Here is a 22,193-nt window from a genome sequence, read left to right as displayed (position 1 = left end):
TAACTTTCAGAGTTATACACTCTTATGCCGGAATTGTAGCTCTAGGCCTTCGGGAACATGAAGAAATCTTGGTCAATTTCAGGCCCCCCAAAATGTAAAAATATGCCAATATCTCTCTAAGTACAATAGCCAGGGAAAAGTTATTGCGTGCAGTCGATGTAACTTTCAGAGTTATACACTCTGATACCGGAATTGTAGCTCTAGCCCTTCGGGAACATGGAGAAATCTTGGTCAATTTCATACCCCTAAAAATGTCAAAATATGCCAATATCTCTCTAAGTACAATAGCCAGGGAAAAGTTATTGCGTGCAATCGATGTAACTTTCAGAGTTATACACTCTGATACCGGAATTGTAGCTCTAGGCCTTCGGGAACATGGAGAAATCTTGGTCAATTTCATGCCCCCCAAAATGTAAAAATATGCCAATATCTCTCTAAGTACAATAGCCAGGGAAAAGTTATTGCGTGCAATCGATGTAACTTTCAGAGTTATACACTCTTTACCGGAATTGTAGCTCTAGGCATTCGGGAACATGGAGAAATCTTGGTGAATTTCATGCCCCCCAAAATGTCAAAATATGCCAATATCTCTCTAAGTACAATAGCCAGGGAAAAGTTATTGCGTGCAATCGATGTAACTTTCAGAGTTATACACTCTGATACCGGAATTGTAGCTCTAGGCCTTCGGGAACATGGAGAAGTCTTGGTCAATTTCATGCCCCCCAAAATGTCAAAATATGCCAATATCTCTCTAAGTACAATAGCCAGGGAAAAATTATTGCGTGCAATCGATGTAACTTTCAGAGTTATACACTCTGATACCGGAATTGTAGCTCTAGGCCTTCGGGAACATGGAGAAGTCTTGGTCAATTTCATGCCCCCCAAAATGTCAAAATATGCCAATATCTCTCTAAGTACAATAGCCAGGGAAAAGTTATTGCGTGCAATCGATGTAACTTTCAGAGTTATACACTCTTATGCCGGAATTGTAGCTCTAGGCCATCGGGAACATGAAGAAATCTTGGTCAATTTCAGGCCCCCCAAAATGTAAAAATATGCCAATATCTCTCTAAGTACAATAGCCAGGGAAAAGTTATTGCGTGCAATCGATGTAACTTTCAGAGTTATACACTCTTTACCGGAATTGTAGCTCTAGGCCTTCGGGAACATGGAGAAATCTTGGTCAATTTCATGCCCCCCAAAATGTCAAAATATGCCAATATCTCTCTAAGTACAATAGCCAGGGAAAAGTTATTGCGTGCAATCGATGTAACTTTCAGAGTTATACACTCTGATACCGGAATTGTAGCTCTAGGCCTTCGGGAACATGGAGAATTCTTGGTCAATTTCATGCCCCCCAAAATGTCAAAATATGCCAATATCTCTCTAAGTACAATAGCCAGGGAAAAATTATTGCGTGCAATCGATGTAACTTTCAGAGTTATACACTCTGATACCGGAATTGTAGCTCTAGGCCTTCGGGAACATGGAGAAATCTTGGTCAATTTCATACCCCTAAAAATGTCAAAATATGCCAATATCTCTTTAAGTACAATAGCCAGGGAAAAGTTATTGCGTGCAATCGATGTAACTTTCAGAGTTATACATTCTGATACCGGAATTGTAGCTCTAGGCCTTCGGGAACATGGAGAATTCTTGGTCAATTTCATGCCCCCCAAAATGTCAAAATATGCCAATATCTCTCTAAGTACAATAGCCAGGGAAAAATTATTGCGTGCAATCGATGTAACTTTCAGAGTTATACACTCTGATACCGGAATTGTAGCTCTAGGCCTTCGGGAACATGGAGAAATCTTGGTCAATTTCATGCCCCCCAAAATGTCAAAATATGCCAATATCTCTCTAAGTACAATAGCCAGGGAAAAATTATTGCGTGCAATCGATGTAACTTTCAGAGTTATACACTCTGATACCGGAATTGTAGCTCTAGGCCTTCGGGAACATGGAGAAATCTTGGTCAATTTCATACCCCTAAAAATGTCAAAATATGCCAATATCTCTTTAAGTACAATAGCCAGGGAAAAGTTATTGCGTGCAATCGATGTAACTTTCAGAGTTATACACTCTGATACCGGAATTGTAGCTCTAGGCCTTCGGGAACATGGAGAATTCTTGGTCAATTTCATGCCCCCCAAAATGTCAAAATATGCCAATATCTCTCTAAGTACAATAGCCAGGGAAAAATTATTGCGTGCAATCGATGTAACTTTCAGAGTTATACACTCTGATACCGGAATTGTAGCTCTAGGCCTTCGGGAACATGGAGAAATCTTGGTCAATTTCATACCCCTAAAAATGTCAAAATATGCCAATATCTCTTTAAGTACAATAGCCAGGGAAAAGTTATTGCGTGCAATCGATGTAACTTTCAGAGTTATACACTCTGATACCGGAATTGTAGCTGTAGGCCTTCGGGAACATGGAGAAATCTTGGTCAATTTCATACCCCCCAAAATGTCAAAATATGCCAATATCTCTCTAAGTACAATAGCGAGGGAAAAGTTATTGCGTGCAATCGATGTAACTTTCAGAGTTATACACTCTGATACCGGAATTGTAGCTCTAGCCCTTCGGGAACATGGAGAAATCATGGTCAATTTCATACCCCTAAAAATGTCAAAATATGCCAATATCTCTTTAGGTACAATAGCCAGGAAAAAGTTATTGCGTGCAATCGATGTAACTTTCAGAGTTATACACTCTGATACCGGAATTGTAGCTCTAGGCCTTCGGGAACATGGAGAAATCTTGGTCAATTTCATACCCCCCAAAATGTCAAAATATGCCAATATCTCTCTAAGTACAATAGCGAGGGAAAAATTTTTGCGTGCAATCGATGTAACTTTCAGAGTTATACACTCTGATACCGGAATTGTAGCTCTAGGCCTTCGGGAACATGGAGAATTCTTGGTCAATTTCATGCCCCCCAAAATGTCAAAATATGCCAATATCTCTCTAAGTACAATAGCCAGGGAAAAATTATTGCGTGCAATCGATGTAACTTTCAGAGTTATACACTCTGATACCGGAATTGTAGCTCTAGGCCTTCGGGAACATGGAGAAGTCTTGGTCAATTTCATGCCCCCCAAAATGTCAAAATATGCCAATATCTCTCTAAGTACAATAGCCAGGGAAAAGTTATTGCGTGCAATCGATGTAACTTTCAGAGTTATACACTCTTATGCCGGAATTGTAGCTCTAGGCCTTCGGGAACATGAAGAAATCTTGGTCAATTTCAGGCCCCCCAAAATGTAAAAATATGCCAATATCTCTCTAAGTACAATAGCCAGGAAAAAGTTATTGCGTGCAATCGATGTAACTTTCAGAGTTATACACTCTTTACCGGAATTGTAGCTCTAGGCCTTCGGGAACATGGAGAAATCTTGGTCAATTTCATGCCCCCCAAAATGTCAAAATATGCCAATATCTCTCTAAGTACAATAGCCAGGGAAAAGTTATTGCGTGCAATCGATGTAACTTTCAGAGTTATACACTCTGATACCGGAATTGTAGCTCTAGGCCTTCGGGAACATGGAGAATTCTTGGTCAATTTCATGCCCCCCAAAATGTCAAAATATGCCAATATCTCTCTAAGTACGATAGCCAGGGAAAAATTATTGCGTGCAATCGATGTAACTTTCAGAGTTATACACTCTGATACCGGAATTGTAGCTCTAGGCCTTCGGGAACATGGAGAAATCTTGGTCAATTTCATACCCCTAAAAATGTCAAAATATGCCAATATCTCTTTAAGTACAATAGCCAGGGAAAAGTTATTTCGTGCAATCGATGTAACTTTCAGAGTTATACACTCTGATACCGGAATTGTAGCTGTAGGCCTTCGGGAACATGGAGAAATCTTGGTCAATTTCATACCCCCCAAAATGTCAAAATATGCCAATATCTCTCTAAGTACAATAGCGAGGGAAAAGTTATTGCGTGCAATCGATGTAACTTTCAGAGTTATACACTCTGATACCGGAATTGTAGCTCTAGCCCTTCGGGAACATGGAGAAATCTTGGTCAATTTCATACCCCTAAAAATGTTAAAATATGCCAATATCTCTCTAAGTACAATAGCCAGGGAAAAGTTATTGCGTGCAATCGATGTAACTTTCAGAGTTATACACTCTGATACCGGAATTGTAGCTCTAGGCCTTCGGGAACATGGAGAAGTCTTGGTCAATTTCATGCCCCCCAAAATGTCAAAATATGCCAATATCTCTCTAAGTACAATAGCCAGGGAAAAGTTATTGCGTGCAATCGATGTAACTTTCAGAGTTATACACTCTTATGCCGGAATTGTAGCACTAGGCCTTCGGGAACATGAAGAAATCTTGGTCAATTTCAGGCCCCCCAAAATGTAAAAATATGCCAATATCTCTCTAAGTACAATAGCCAGGGAAAAGTTATTGCGTGCAATCGATGTAACTTTCAGAGTTATACACTCTGATACCGGAATTGTAGCTCTAGCCCTTCGGGAACATGGAGAAATCTTGGTCAATTTCATACCCCTAAAAATGTCAAAATATGCCAATATCTCTCTAAGTACAATAGCCAGGGAAAAGTTATTGCGTGCAATCGATGTAACTTTCAGAGTTATACACTCTGATACCGGAATTGTAGCTCTAGGCCTTCGGGAACATGGAGAAGTCTTGGTCAATTTCATGCCCCCCAAAATGTCAAAATATGCCAATATCTCTCTAAGTACAATAGCCAGGGAAAAGTTATTGCGTGCAATCGATGTAACTTTCAGAGTTATACACTCTTATGCCGGAATTGTAGCTCTAGGCCTTCGGGAACATGGAGAAATCTTGGTCAATTTCATGCCCCCCAAAATGTAAAAATATGCCAATATCTCTCTAAGTACAATAGCCAGGGAAAAGTTATTGCGTGCAATCGATGTAACTTTCAGAGTTATACACTCTTTACCGGAATTGTAGCTCTAGGCATTCGGGAACATGGAGAAATCTTGGTGAATTTCATGCCCCCCAAAATGTCAAAATATGCCAATATCTCTCTAAGTACAATAGCCAGGGAAAAGTTATTGCGTGCAATCGATGTAACTTTCAGAGTTATACACTCTGATACCGGAATTGTAGCTCTAGGCCTTCGGGAACATGGAGAATTCTTGGTCAATTTCATGCCCCCCAAAATGTCAAAATATGCCAATATCTCTCTAAGTACAATAGCCAGGGAAAAATTATTGCGTGCAATCGATGTAACTTTCAGAGTTATACACTCTGATACCGGAATTGTAGCTCTAGGCCTTCGGGAACATGGAGAAGTCTTGGTCAATTTCATGCCCCCCAAAATGTCAAAATATGCCAATATCTCTCTAAGTACAATAGCCAGGGAAAAGTTATTGCGTGCAATCGATGTAACTTTCAGAGTTATACACTCTTATGCCGGAATTGTAGCTCTAGGCCATCGGGAACATGAAGAAATCTTGGTCAATTTCAGGCCCCCCAAAATGTAAAAATATGCCAATATCTCTCTAAGTACAATAGCCAGGGAAAAGTTATTGCGTGCAATCGATGTAACTTTCAGAGTTATACACTCTTTACCGGAATTGTAGCTCTAGGCCTTCGGGAACATGGAGAAATCTTGGTCAATTTCATGCCCCCCAAAATGTCAAAATATGCCAATATCTCTCTAAGTACAATAGCCAGGGAAAAGTTATTGCGTGCAATCGATGTAACTTTCAGAGTTATACACTCTGATACCGGAATTGTAGCTCTAGGCCTTCGGGAACATGGAGAATTCTTGGTCAATTTCATGCCCCCCAAAATGTCAAAATATGCCAATATCTCTCTAAGTACAATAGCCAGGGAAAAATTATTGCGTGCAATCGATGTAACTTTCAGAGTTATACACTCTGATACCGGAATTGTAGCTCTAGGCCTTCGGGAACATGGAGAAATCTTGGTCAATTTCATACCCCTAAAAATGTCAAAATATGCCAATATCTCTTTAAGTACAATAGCCAGGGAAAAGTTATTGCGTGCAATCGATGTAACTTTCAGAGTTATACACTCTGATACCGGAATTGTAGCTCTAGGCCTTCGGGAACATGGAGAATTCTTGGTCAATTTCATGCCCCCCAAAATGTCAAAATATGCCAATATCTCTCTAAGTACAATAGCCAGGGAAAAATTATTGCGTGCAATCGATGTAACTTTCAGAGTTATACACTCTGATACCGGAATTGTAGCTCTAGGCCTTCGGGAACATGGAGAAATCTTGGTCAATTTCATACCCCTAAAAATGTCAAAATATGCCAATATCTCTTTAAGTACAATAGCCAGGGAAAAGTTATTGCGTGCAATCGATGTAACTTTCAGAGTTATACACTCTGATACCGGAATTGTAGCTGTAGGCCTTCGGGAACATGGAGAAATCTTGGTCAATTTCATACCCCCCAAAATGTCAAAATATGCCAATATCTCTCTAAGTACAATAGCGAGGGAAAAGTTATTGCGTGCAATCGATGTAACTTTCAGAGTTATACACTCTGATACCGGAATTGTAGCTCTAGCCCTTCGGGAACATGGAGAAATCATGGTCAATTTCATACCCCTAAAAATGTCAAAATATGCCAATATCTCTTTAGGTACAATAGCCAGGAAAAAGTTATTGCGTGCAATCGATATAACTTTCAGAGTTATACACTCTGATACCGGAATTGTAGCTCTAGGCCTTCGGGAACATGGAGAAATCTTGGTCAATTTCATACCCCCCAAAATGTCAAAATATGCCAATATCTCTCTAAGTACAATAGCGAGGGAAAAATTTTTGCGTGCAATCGATGTAACTTTCAGAGTTATACACTCTGATACCGGAATTGTAGCTCTAGGCCTTCGGGAACATGGAGAATTCTTGGTCAATTTCATGCCCCCCAAAATGTCAAAATATGCCAATATCTCTCTAAGTACAATAGCCAGGGAAAAATTATTGCGTGCAATCGATGTAACTTTCAGAGTTATACACTCTGATACCGGAATTGTAGCTCTAGGCCTTCGGGAACATGGAGAAGTCTTGGTCAATTTCATGCCCCCCAAAATGTCAAAATATGCCAATATCTCTCTAAGTACAATAGCCAGGGAAAAGTTATTGCGTGCAATCGATGTAACTTTCAGAGTTATACACTCTTATGCCGGAATTGTAGCTCTAGGCCTTCGGGAACATGAAGAAATCTTGGTCAATTTCAGGCCCCCCAAAATGTAAAAATATGCCAATATCTCTCTAAGTACAATAGCCAGGAAAAAGTTATTGCGTGCAATCGAAGTAACTTTCAGAGTTATACACTCTTTACCGGAATTGTAGCTCTAGGCCTTCGGGAACATGGAGAAATCTTGGTCAATTTCATGCCCCCCAAAATGTCAAAATATGCCAATATCTCTCTAAGTACAATAGCCAGGGAAAAGTTATTGCGTGCAATCGATGTAACTTTCAGAGTTATACACTCTGATACCGGAATTGTAGCTCTAGGCCTTCGGGAACATGGAGAATTCTTGGTCAATTTCATGCCCCCCAAAATGTCAAAATATGCCAATATCTCTCTAAGTACGATAGCCAGGGAAAAATTATTGCGTGCAATCGATGTAACTTTCAGAGTTATACACTCTGATACCGGAATTGTAGCTCTAGGCCTTCGGGAACATGGAGAAATCTTGGTCAATTTCATACCCCTAAAAATGTCAAAATATGCCAATATCTCTTTAAGTACAATAGCCAGGGAAAAGTTATTTCGTGCAATCGATGTAACTTTCAGAGTTATACACTCTGATACCGGAATTGTAGCTGTAGGCCTTCGGGAACATGGAGAAATCTTGGTCAATTTCATACCCCCCAAAATGTCAAAATATGCCAATATCTCTCTAAGTACAATAGCGAGGGAAAAGTTATTGCGTGCAATCGATGTAACTTTCAGAGTTATACACTCTGATACCGGAATTGTAGCTCTAGCCCTTCGGGAACATGGAGAAATCTTGGTCAATTTCATACCCCTAAAAATGTTAAAATATGCCAATATCTCTCTAAGTACAATAGCCAGGGAAAAGTTATTGCGTGCAATCGATGTAACTTTCAGAGTTATACACTCTGATACCGGAATTGTAGCTCTAGGCCTTCGGGAACATGGAGAAGTCTTGGTCAATTTCATGCCCCCCAAAATGTCAAAATATGCCAATATCTCTCTAAGTACAATAGCCAGGGAAAAGTTATTGCGTGCAATCGATGTAACTTTCAGAGTTATACACTCTTATGCCGGAATTGTAGCTCTAGGCCTTCGGGAACATGGAGAAATCTTGGTCAATTTCATGCCCCCCAAAATGTAAAAATATGCCAATATCTCTCTAAGTACAATAGCCAGGGAAAAGTTATTGCGTGCAATCGATGTAACTTTCAGAGTTATACACTCTTTACCGGAATTGTAGCTCTAGGCCTTCGGGAACATGGAGAAATCTTGGTGAATTTCATGCCCCCCAAAATGTCAAAATATGCCAATATCTCTCTAAGTACAATAGCCAGGGAAAAGTTATTGCGTGCAATCGATGTAACTTTCAGAGTTATACACTCTGATACCGGAATTGTAGCTCTAGGCCTTCGGGAACATGGAGAATTCTTGGTCAATTTCATGCCCCCCAAAATGTCAAAATATGCCAATATCTCTCTAAGTACAATAGCCAGGGAAAAATTATTGCGTGCAATCGATGTAACTTTCAGAGTTATACACTCTGATACCGGAATTGTAGCTCTAGGCCTTCGGGAACATGGAGAAGTCTCGGTCAATTTCATGCCCCCCAAAATGTCAAAATATGCCAATATCTCTCTAAGTACAATAGCCAGGGAAAAGTTATTGCGTGCAATCGATGTAACTTTCAGAGTTATACACTCTTATGCCGGAATTGTAGCTCTAGGCCTTCGGGAACATGAAGAAATCTTGGTCAATTTCAGGCCCCCCAAAATGTAAAAATATGCCAATATCTCTCTAAGTACAATAGCCAGGGAAAAGTTATTGCGTGCAATCGATGTAACTTTCAGAGTTATACACTCTTTACCGGAATTGTAGCTCTAGGCCTTCGGGAACATGGAGAAATCTTGGTCAATTTCATGCCTCCCAAAATGTCAAAATATGCCAATATCTCTCTAAGTACAATAGCCAGGGAAAAGTTATTGCGTGCAATCGATGTAACTTTCAGAGTTATACACTCTGATACCGGAATTGTAGCTCTAGGCCTTCGGGAACATGGAGAATTCTTGGTCAATTTCATGCCCCCCAAAATGTCAAAATATGCCAATATCTCTCTAAGTACAATAGCCAGGGAAAAATTATTGCGTGCAATCGATGTAACTTTCAGAGTTATACACTCTGATACCGGAATTGTAGCTCTAGGCCTTCGGGAACATGGAGAAATCTTGGTCAATTTCATACCCCTAAAAATGTCAAAATATGCCAATATCTCTTTAAGTACAATAGCCAGGGAAAAGTTATTGCGTGCAATCGATGTAACTTTCAGAGTTATACACTCTGATACCGGAATTGTAGCTGTAGGCCTTCGGGAACATGGAGAAATCTTGGTCAATTTCATACCCCCCAAAATGTCAAAATATGCCAATATCTCTCTAAGTACAATAGCGAGGGAAAAGTTATTGCGTGCAATCGATGTAACTTTCAGAGTTATACACTCTGATACCGGAATTGTAGCTCTAGCCCTTCGGGAACATGGAGAAATCATGGTCAATTTCATACCCCTAAAAATGTCAAAATATGCCAATATCTCTTTAGGTACAATAGCCAGGAAAAAGTTATTGCGTGCAATCGATGTAACTTTCAGAGTTATACACTCTGATACCGGAATTGTAGCTCTAGGCCTTCGGGAACATGGAGAAATCTTGGTCAATTTCATACCCCCCAAAATGTCAAAATATGCCAATATCTCTCTAAGTACAATAGCGAGGGAAAAATTTTTGCGTGCAATCGATGTAACTTTCAGAGTTATACACTCTGATACCGGAATTGTAGCTCTAGGCCTTCGGGAACATGGAGAAATCTTGGTCAATTTCATACCCCCCAAAATGTCAAAATATGCCAATATCTCTTCAAGTACAATAGCGAGGGAAAAGTTATTGCGTGCAATCGATGTAACTTTCAGAGTTATACACTCTGATACCGGAATTGTAGCTCCAGGCCTTCGGGAACATGGAGAAATCTTGGTCAATTTCATACCCCCCAAAATGTCAAAATATGCCAATATCTCTCTAAGTACAATAGCCAGGGAAAGGTTATTGCGTGCAATCGATGTAACTTTTACAGTTACACAATCTGATACCGGAATTATAGCTCTAGGCCTTCGGGAGCATAGAAAAAACTTGGTCAATTTCATACCCCCCAAAATGTCAAAATATGCCAATGTCTCTCTAAGTACAATAGCCAGGCAAAAGTTATTGCGTGCAATCGATGTAACTTTCAGAGTTATACACTCTGATACTGGAATTGTAGCTCTAGGCCTTCGGGAGCATGGAGAAATCTTGGTCAATTTCATACCCCCCAAAATGTCAAAATATGCCAATATCTCTCTAAGTATAATAGCCAGGGAAAAGTTATTACGTGCAATCGATGTAACTTTCAGAGTTATACACTCTGATACCGGAATTGCAGCTCTAGGCCTTCGGGAACATGGAGAAATCTTGGTCAATTTCATACCCCCCAAAATGTCAAAATATGCCAATATCTCTCTAAGTACAATAGCCAGGGAAAAGTTATTGCGTGCAATCGATGTAACTTTCAGAGTTATACACTCTGATACCGGAATTGTAGCTCTAGGCCTTCGGGAGCATGGAGAAATCTTGGTCAATTTCATACCCCCCAAAATGTCAAAATATGCCAATATCTCTCTAAGTACAATAGCCAGGGAAAAGTTATTGCGTGCAATCGATGTAACTTTCAGAGTTAGACACTCTGATACTGGAATTGTAGCTCTAGGCCTTCGGGAACATGGAGAAGTCTTGGTCAATTTCATGCCCCCCAAAATGTCAAAATATGCCAATATCTCTTTAAGTACAATAGCGAGGGAAAAGTTACTGCGTGCGATCGATGTAACTTTCAAAGTTATACACTCTTATGCCGGAATTGTAGCTCTAGGCCTTCGGGAACATGGAGAAATCTTGGTCAATTTCATGCCCCCCAAAATGTAAAAATATGCCAATATCTCTCTAAGTACAATAGCCAGGGAAAAGTTATTGCGTGCAATCGATGTAACTTTCAGAGTTATACACTCTTTACCGGAATTGTAGCTCTAGGCCTTCGGGAACATGGAGAAATCTTGGTGAATTTCATGCCCCCCAAAATGTCAAAATATGCCAATATCTCTCTAAGTACAATAGCCAGGGAAAAGTTATTGCGTGCAATCGATGTAACTTTCAGAGTTATACACTCTGATACCGGAATTGTAGCTCTAGGCCTTCGGGAACATGGAGAATTCTTGGTCAATTTCATGCCCCCCAAAATGTCAAAATATGCCAATATCTCTCTAAGTACAATAGCCAGGGAAAAATTATTGCGTGCAATCGATGTAACTTTCAGAGTTATACACTCTGATACCGGAATTGTAGCTCTAGGCCTTCGGGAACATGGAGAAGTCTCGGTCAATTTCATGCCCCCCAAAATGTCAAAATATGCCAATATCTCTCTAAGTACAATAGCCAGGGAAAAGTTATTGCGTGCAATCGATGTAACTTTCAGAGTTATACACTCTTATGCCGGAATTGTAGCTCTAGGCCTTCGGGAACATGAAGAAATCTTGGTCAATTTCAGGCCCCCCAAAATGTAAAAATATGCCAATATCTCTCTAAGTACAATAGCCAGGGAAAAGTTATTGCGTGCAATCGATGTAACTTTCAGAGTTATACACTCTTTACCGGAATTGTAGCTCTAGGCCTTCGGGAACATGGAGAAATCTTGGTCAATTTCATGCCTCCCAAAATGTCAAAATATGCCAATATCTCTCTAAGTACAATAGCCAGGGAAAAGTTATTGCGTGCAATCGATGTAACTTTCAGAGTTATACACTCTGATACCGGAATTGTAGCTCTAGGCCTTCGGGAACATGGAGAATTCTTGGTCAATTTCATGCCCCCCAAAATGTCAAAATATGCCAATATCTCTCTAAGTACAATAGCCAGGGAAAAATTATTGCGTGCAATCGATGTAACTTTCAGAGTTATACACTCTGATACCGGAATTGTAGCTCTAGGCCTTCGGGAACATGGAGAAATCTTGGTCAATTTCATACCCCTAAAAATGTCAAAATATGCCAATATCTCTTTAAGTACAATAGCCAGGGAAAAGTTATTGCGTGCAATCGATGTAACTTTCAGAGTTATACACTCTGATACCGGAATTGTAGCTGTAGGCCTTCGGGAACATGGAGAAATCTTGGTCAATTTCATACCCCCCAAAATGTCAAAATATGCCAATATCTCTCTAAGTACAATAGCGAGGGAAAAGTTATTGCGTGCAATCGATGTAACTTTCAGAGTTATACACTCTGATACCGGAATTGTAGCTCTAGCCCTTCGGGAACATGGAGAAATCATGGTCAATTTCATACCCCTAAAAATGTCAAAATATGCCAATATCTCTTTAGGTACAATAGCCAGGAAAAAGTTATTGCGTGCAATCGATGTAACTTTCAGAGTTATACACTCTGATACCGGAATTGTAGCTCTAGGCCTTCGGGAACATGGAGAAATCTTGGTCAATTTCATACCCCCCAAAATGTCAAAATATGCCAATATCTCTCTAAGTACAATAGCGAGGGAAAAATTTTTGCGTGCAATCGATGTAACTTTCAGAGTTATACACTCTGATACCGGAATTGTAGCTCTAGGCCTTCGGGAACATGGAGAAATCTTGGTCAATTTCATACCCCCCAAAATGTCAAAATATGCCAATATCTCTTCAAGTACAATAGCGAGGGAAAAGTTATTGCGTGCAATCGATGTAACTTTCAGAGTTATACACTCTGATACCGGAATTGTAGCTCCAGGCCTTCGGGAACATGGAGAAATCTTGGTCAATTTCATACCCCCCAAAATGTCAAAATATGCCAATATCTCTCTAAGTACAATAGCCAGGGAAAGGTTATTGCGTGCAATCGATGTAACTTTTACAGTTACACAATCTGATACCGGAATTATAGCTCTAGGCCTTCGGGAGCATAGAAAAAACTTGGTCAATTTCATACCCCCCAAAATGTCAAAATATGCCAATGTCTCTCTAAGTACAATAGCCAGGCAAAAGTTATTGCGTGCAATCGATGTAACTTTCAGAGTTATACACTCTGATACTGGAATTGTAGCTCTAGGCCTTCGGGAGCATGGAGAAATCTTGGTCAATTTCATACCCCCCAAAATGTCAAAATATGCCAATATCTCTCTAAGTATAATAGCCAGGGAAAAGTTATTACGTGCAATCGATGTAACTTTCAGAGTTATACACTCTGATACCGGAATTGCAGCTCTAGGCCTTCGGGAACATGGAGAAATCTTGGTCAATTTCATACCCCCCAAAATGTCAAAATATGCCAATATCTCTCTAAGTACAATAGCCAGGGAAAAGTTATTGCGTGCAATCGATGTAACTTTCAGAGTTATACACTCTGATACCGGAATTGTAGCTCTAGGCCTTCGGGAGCATGGAGAAATCTTGGTCAATTTCATACCCCCCAAAATGTCAAAATATGCCAATATCTCTCTAAGTACAATAGCCAGGGAAAAGTTATTGCGTGCAATCGATGTAACTTTCAGAGTTAGACACTCTGATACTGGAATTGTAGCTCTAGGCCTTCGGGAACATGGAGAAGTCTTGGTCAATTTCATGCCCCCCAAAATGTCAAAATATGCCAATATCTCTTTAAGTACAATAGCGAGGGAAAAGTTACTGCGTGCGATCGATGTAACTTTCAAAGTTATACACTCTGATACCGGAATTGTAGCTGTAGGCCTTCGGGAACATGGAGAAATCTTGGTCAATTTCATACCCCCCAAAATGTCAAAATATGCCAATATCTCTCTAAGTACAATAGCGAGGGACAAGTTATTGCGTGCAATCGATGTAACTTTCAGAGTTATACACTCTGATACCGGAATTGTAGCTCTAGCCCTTCGGGAACATGGAGAAATCTTGGTCAATTTCATACCCCTAAAAATGTCAAAATATGCCAATATCTCTCTAAGTACAATAGCCAGGGAAAAGTTATTGCGTGCAATCGATGTAACTTTCAGAGTTATACACTCTGATACCGGAATTGTAGCTCTAGGCCTTCGGGAACATGGAGAAGTCTTGGTCAATTTCATGCCCCCCAAAATGTCAAAATATGCCAATATCTCTCTAAGTACAATAGCCAGGGAAAAGTTATTGCGTGCAATCGATGTAACTTTCAGAGTTATACACTCTTATGCCGGAATTGTAGCTCTAGGCCTTCGGGAACATGGAGAAATCTTGGTCAATTTCATGCCCCCCAAAATGTAAAAATATGCCAATATCTCTCTAAGTACAATAGCCAGGGAAAAGTTATTGCGTGCAATCGATGTAACTTTCAGAGTTATACACTCTTTACCGGAATTGTAGCTCTAGGCATTCGGGAACATGGAGAAATCTTGGTGAATTTCATGCCCCCCAAAATGTCAAAATATGCCAATATCTCTCTAAGTACAATAGCCAGGGAAAAGTTATTGCGTGCAATCGATGTAACTTTCAGAGTTATACACTCTGATACCGGAATTGTAGCTCTAGGCCTTCGGGAACATGGAGAATTCTTGGTCAATTTCATGCCCCCCAAAATGTCAAAATATGCCAATATCTCTCTAAGTACAATAGCCAGGGAAAAATTATTGCGTGCAATCGATGTAACTTTCAGAGTTATACACTCTGATACCGGAATTGTAGCTCTAGGCCTTCGGGAACATGGAGAAGTCTTGGTCAATTTCATGCCCCCCAAAATGTCAAAATATGCCAATATCTCTCTAAGTACAATAGCCAGGGAAAAGTTATTGCGTGCAATCGATGTAACTTTCAGAGTTATACACTCTTATGCCGGAATTGTAGCTCTAGGCCATCGGGAACATGAAGAAATCTTGGTCAATTTCAGGCCCCCCAAAATGTAAAAATATGCCAATATCTCTCTAAGTACAATAGCCAGGGAAAAGTTATTGCGTGCAATCGATGTAACTTTCAGAGTTATACACTCTTTACCGGAATTGTAGCTCTAGGCCTTCGGGAACATGGAGAAATCTTGGTCAATTTCATGCCCCCCAAAATGTCAAAATATGCCAATATCTCTCTAAGTACAATAGCCAGGGAAAAGTTATTGCGTGCAATCGATGTAACTTTCAGAGTTATACACTCTGATACCGGAATTGTAGCTCTAGCCCTTCGGGAACATGGAGAATTCTTGGTCAATTTCATGCCCCCCAAAATGTCAAAATATGCCAATATCTCTCTAAGTACAATAGCCAGGGAAAAATTATTGCGTGCAATCGATGTAACTTTCAGAGTTATACACTCTGATACCGGAATTGTAGCTCTAGGCCTTCGGGAACATGGAGAAATCTTGGTCAATTTCATACCCCTAAAAATGTCAAAATATGCCAATATCTCTTTAAGTACAATAGCCAGGGAAAAGTTATTGCGTGCAATCGATGTAACTTTCAGAGTTATACACTCTGATACCGGAATTGTAGCTCTAGGCCTTCGGGAACATGGAGAATTCTTGGTCAATTTCATGCCCCCCAAAATGTCAAAATATGCCAATATCTCTCTAAGTACAATAGCCAGGGAAAAATTATTGCGTGCAATCGATGTAACTTTCAGAGTTATACACTCTGATACCGGAATTGTAGCTCTAGGCCTTCGGGAACATGGAGAAATCTTGGTCAATTTCATACCCCTAAAAATGTCAAAATATGCCAATATCTCTTTAAGTACAATAGCCAGGGAAAAGTTATTGCGTGCAATCGATGTAACTTTCAGAGTTATACACTCTGATACCGGAATTGTAGCTGTAGGCCTTCGGGAACATGGAGAAATCTTGGTCAATTTCATACCCCCCAAAATGTCAAAATATGCCAATATCTCTCTAAGTACAATAGCGAGGGAAAAGTTATTGCGTGCAATCGATGTAACTTTCAGAGTTATACACTCTGATACCGGAATTGTAGCTCTAGCCCTTCGGGAACATGGAGAAATCATGGTCAATTTCATACCCCTAAAAATGTCAAAATATGCCAATATCTCTTTAGGTACAATAGCCAGGAAAAAGTTATTGCGTGCAATCGATGTAACTTTCAGAGTTATACACTCTGATACCGGAATTGTAGCTCTAGGCCTTCGGGAACATGGAGAAATCTTGGTCAATTTCATACCCCCCAAAATGTCAAAATATGCCAATATCTCTCTAAGTACAATAGCGAGGGAAAAATTTTTGCGTGCAATCGATGTAACTTTCAGAGTTATACACTCTGATACCGGAATTGTAGCTCTAGGCCTTCGGGAACATGGAGAATTCTTGGTCAATTTCATGCCCCCCAAAATGTCAAAATATGCCAATATCTCTCTAAGTACAATAGCCAGGGAAAAATTATTGCGTGCAATCGATGTAACTTTCAGAGTTATACACTCTGATACCGGAATTGTAGCTCTAGGCCTTCGGGAACATGGAGAAGTCTTGGTCAATTTCATGCCCCCCAAAATGTCAAAATATGCCAATATCTCTCTAAGTACAATAGCCAGGGAAAAGTTATTGCGTGCAATCGATGTAACTTTCAGAGTTATACACTCTTATGCCGGAATTGTAGCTCTAGGCCTTCGGGAACATGAAGAAATCTTGGTCAATTTCAGGCCCCCCAAAATGTAAAAATATGCCAATATCTCTCTAAGTACAATAGCCAGGAAAAAGTTATTGCGTGCAATCGATGTAACTTTCAGAGTTATACACTCTGATACCGGAATTGTAGCTCTAGGCCTTCGGGAACATGGAGAATTCTTGGTCAATTTCATGCCCCCCAAAATGTCAAAATATGCCAATATCTCTCTAAGTACAATAGCCAGGGAAAAATTATTGCGTGCAATCGATGTAACTTTCAGAGTTATACACTCTGATACCGGAATTGTAGCTCTAGGCCTTCGGGAACATGGAGAAATCTTGGTCAATTTCATACCCCTAAAAATGTCAAAATATGCCAATATCTCTTTAAGTACAATAGCCAGGGAAAAGTTATTGCGTGCAATCGATGTAACTTTCAGAGTTATACACTCTGATACCGGAATTGTAGCTGTAGGCCTTCGGGAACATGGAGAAATCTTGGTCAATTTCATACCCCCCAAAATGTCAAAATATGCCAATATCTCTCTAAGTACAATAGCGAGGGAAAAGTTATTGCGTGCAATCGATGTAACTTTCAGAGTTATACACTCTGATACCGGAATTGTAGCTCTAGCCCTTCGAGAACATGGAGAAATCATGGTCAATTTCATACCCCTAAAAATGTCAAAATATGCCAATATCTCTTTAGGTACAATAGCCAGGAAAAAGTTATTGCGTGCAATCGATGTAACTTTCAGAGTTATACACTCTGATACCGGAATTGTAGCTCTAGGCCTTCGGGAACATGGAGAAATCTTGGTCAATTTCATACCCCCCAAAATGTCAAAATATGCCAATATCTCTCTAAGTACAATAGCGAGGGAAAAATTTTTGCGTGCAATCGATGTAACTTTCAGAGTTATACACTCTGATACCGGAATTGTAGCTCTAGGCCTTCGGGAACATGGAGAAATCTTGGTCAATTTCATACCCCCCAAAATGTCAAAATATGCCAATATCTCTTTAAGTACAATAGCGAGGGAAAAGTTATTGCGTGCAATCGATGTAACTTTCAGAGTTATACACTCTGATACCGGAATTGTAGCTCCAGGCCTTCGGGAACATGGAGAAATCTTGGTCAATTTCATACCCCCCAAAATGTCAAAATATGCCAATATCTCTCTAAGTACAATAGCCAGGGAAAGGTTATTGCGTGCAATCGATGTAACTTTTACAGTTACACAATCTGATACCGGAATTATAGCTCTAGGCCTTCGGGAGCATAGAAAAAACTTGGTCAATTTCACACCCCCCAAAATGTCAAAATATGCCAATGTCTCTCTAAGTACAATAGCCAGGCAAAAGTTATTGCGTGCAATCGATGTAACTTTCAGAGTTATACACTCTGATACTGGAATTGTAGCTCTAGGCCTTCGGGAGCATGGAGAAATCTTGGTCAATTTCATACCCCCCAAAATGTCAAAATATGCCAATATCTCTCTAAGTATAATAGCCAGGGAAAAGTTATTACGTGCAATCGATGTAACTTTCAGAGTTATACACTCTGATACCGGAATTGCAGCTCTAGGCCTTCGGGAACATGGAGAAATCTTGGTCAATTTCATACCCCCCAAAATGTCAAAATATGCCAATATCTCTCTAAGTACAATAGCCAGGGAAAAGTTATTGCGTGCAATCGATGTAACTTTCAGAGTTATACACTCTGATACCGGAATTGTAGCTCTAGGCCTTCGGGAGCATGGAGAAATCTTGGTCAATTTCATACCCCCCAAAATGTCAAAATATGCCAATATCTCTCTAAGTACAATAGCCAGGGAAAAGTTATTGCGTGCAATCGATGTAACTTTCAGAGTTAGACACTCTGATACTGGAATTGTAGCTCTAGGCCTTCGGGAACATGGAGAAGTCTTGGTCAATTTCATGCCCCCCAAAATGTCAAAATATGCCAATATCTCTTTAAGTACAATAGCGAGGGAAAAGTTACTGCGTGCGATCGATGTAACTTTCAAAGTTATACACTCTGATACTGGAATTGTAGCTCTAGGCCTTCGGGAACATGGAGAGATCTTGGTCAATTTCATACCCCCAAAAATGTCAAAATATGCCAATATCTCTCTAAGTACAATAGCCAGGGAAAAGTTATTGGGTGCAATCGATGTAACTTTCAGAGTTATACACTCTGATACTGGAATTGTAGCTCTAGGCCTTCGGGAGCATGGAGAAATCTTGGTCAATTTCATACCCCCCAAAATGTCAAAATATGCCAATATCTCTCTAAGTATAATAGCCAGGGAAAAGTTATTGCGTGCAATCGATGTAACTTTCGGAGTTATACACTCTGATACCGGAATTGCAGCTCTAGGCCTTCGGGAACATGGAGAAATCTTGGTCAATTTCATACCCCCCAAAATGTCAAAATATGCCAATATCTCTCTAAGTACAATAGCCAGGGAAAAGTTATTGCGTGCAATCGATGTAACTTTCAGAGTTATACACTCTGATACCGGAATTGTAGCTCCAGGCCTTCGGGAACATGGAGAATTCTTGGTCAATTTCATGCCCCCCAAAATGTCAAAATATGCCAATATCTCTCTGAGTACAATAGCCAGGGAAAAATTATTGCGTGCAATCGATGTAACTGTCAGAGTTATACACTGATACCGGAATTGTAGCTCTAGGCCTTCGGGAACATGGAGAAATCTTGGTCAATTTCATACCCTTAAAAATGTCAAAATATGCCAATATCTCTTTAAGTACAATAGCCAGGGAAAAGTTATTGCGTGCATCCGATGTAACTTTCAGAGTTATACACTCTGATACCGGAATTGTAGCTCTAGGCCTTCGGGAACATGAAGAAATCTTGGTCAATTTCATACCCCCCAAAATGTCAAAATATGCCAATATCTCTCTAAGTATAATAGCCAGGGAAAAGTTATTGCGTGCAATCGATGTAACTTTCAGAGTTATACACTCTGATACCGGAATTGCAGCTCTAGGCCTTCGGGAACATGGAGAAATCTTGGTCAATTTCATACTCCCCAAAATGTCAAAATATGCCAATATCTCTCTAAGTATAATAGCCAGGGAAAAGTTATTGCGTGCAATCGATGTAACTTTCAGAGTTAGACACTCTGATACCGGAATTGTAGCTCCAGGCCTTCGGGAGCATGGAGAAATCTTGGTCAATTTCATACCCCCCAAAATGTCAAAATATGCCAATATCTCTCTAAATATAATAGCCAGGGAAAAGTTATTGTGTGCAATCGATGTAACTTTCAGAGTTATACACTCTGATACCGGAATTGTAGCTCTAGGCCTTTGGGAACATGGAGAAGTCTTGGTCAATTTCATGCCCCCCAAAATGTCAAAATATGCCAATATCTCTCTAAGTACAATAGCCAGGGAAAAGTTTTTGCGTGCAATCGATGTAACTTTCAGAGTTATACACTCTGATACCGGAATTGTAGCTCTAGGCCTTCGGGAACATGGAGAAATCTTGGTCAATTTCATACCCCCCAAAATGTCAAAATATGCCAATATCTCTCTAAGTACAATAGCGAGGGAAAAGTTATTGCGTGCAATCGATGTAACTTTCAGAGTTATACACTCTGATACCGGAATTGTAGCTCTAGGCCTTCGGGAACATGGAGAAATCATGGTCAATTTCATACCCCCAAAGTGTCAAAATATGCCAATATCTCTATAAGTACGATAGCCAGGGAAAAGTTATTGCGTGCAATCGATGTAACTTTCAAAATTATACACTCTGATACCGGAATTGTAGCTCCAGGCCTTCGGGAACATGGAGAAATCTTGGTCAATTTCATACCCCCCAAAATGTCGAAATATTCCGATATCTCTTTAAGTGCAATAGCCAGGGAAAAGGTATTGCGTGCAATCGATGTAACTTTCAGAGTTATACAATCTGATACCGGAATTGTAGCTCTAGGCCTTCGGGAACATGGAGAAATCTTGGTCAATTTCATACCCCCCAAAATGTCAAAATATGCCAATATCTCTCTAAGTACAATAGCCAGGGAAAAAATATTGCGTGCAATCGATGTAACTTTTAGAGTTATACAATCTGATACCGGAATTGTAGCTCTAGGCCTTCGGGAGCATAGAAAAAACTTGGTCAATTTCATACCCCCCAAAATGTCAAAATATGCCGATGTCTCTCTAAGTACAATAGCCAGGCAAAAGTTATTGCGTGCAATCGATGTAACTTTTCGAGTTATACAGTCTGATACCGGAATTGTAGTTCTAGGCCTTCGGGAACATAGAGAATTCTTGGTCAATTTCATACCCCCCAAAATGTCAAAATATGCCAATATCTCTCTAAGTACAATAGCCAGGGAAAAGTTATTGGGTGCAATCGATGTAACTTTCAGAGTTATACACTCTGATACTGGAATTGTAGCTCTAGGCCTTCGGGAGCATGGAGAAATCTTGGTCAATTTCATACCCCCCAAAATGTCAAAATATGCCAATATCTCTCTAAGTATAATAGCCAGGGAAAAGTTATTGCGTGCAATCGATGTAACTTTCAGAGTTATACACTCTGATACCGGAATTGCAGCTCTAGGCCTTCGGGAACATGGAGAAATCTTGGTCAATTTCATACCCCCCAAAATGTCAAAATATGCCAATATCTCTCTAAGTATAATAGCCAGGAAAAAGTTATTGCGTGCAATCGATGTAACTTTCATAGTTATACACTCTGATACCGGAATTGTAGCTCTAGGCCTTTGGGAACATGGAGAAGTCTTGGTCAATTTCATGCCCCCCAAAATGTCAAAATATGCCAATATCTGTCTAAGTACAATAGCGAGGGAAAAGTTACTGCGTGCAATCGATGTAACTTTCAGAGTTATACACTCTGATACCGGAATTGTAGCTCTAGGTCTTCGGGAACATATAGAAATATTGGTCAATTTCATACCCCCCAAAATATCAAAATATGCCAATATCTCTCTAAGTACAATAGCCAGGAAAAAGTTATTGCGTGCAATCGATGTAACTTTCAGAGTTATACACACTGATACCGGAATTGTAGCTCTAGGCCTTCGGGAACATGGAGAAATCTTGGTCAATTTCATACCCCCTAAAATGTCAAAATATGCCAATATCTCTCTAAGTACAATAGCGATGGAAAAGTTATTGCGTGCAATCGATGTAACTTTCAGAGTTATACACTCTGATACCGGAATTGTAGCTCTAGGCCTTCGGGAACATGGAGAAATCATGGTCAATTTCATACCCCCCAAAGTGTCAAAATATGCC

Source organism: Botryllus schlosseri, chromosome 14 (assembly GCF_051294905.1).
Source record: "Botryllus schlosseri isolate E-star chromosome 14, Bs_hap1, whole genome shotgun sequence".
Taxonomy (NCBI): domain Eukaryota; kingdom Metazoa; phylum Chordata; class Ascidiacea; order Stolidobranchia; family Styelidae; genus Botryllus; species Botryllus schlosseri.
This window is presented reverse-complemented; position numbering follows the sequence as displayed.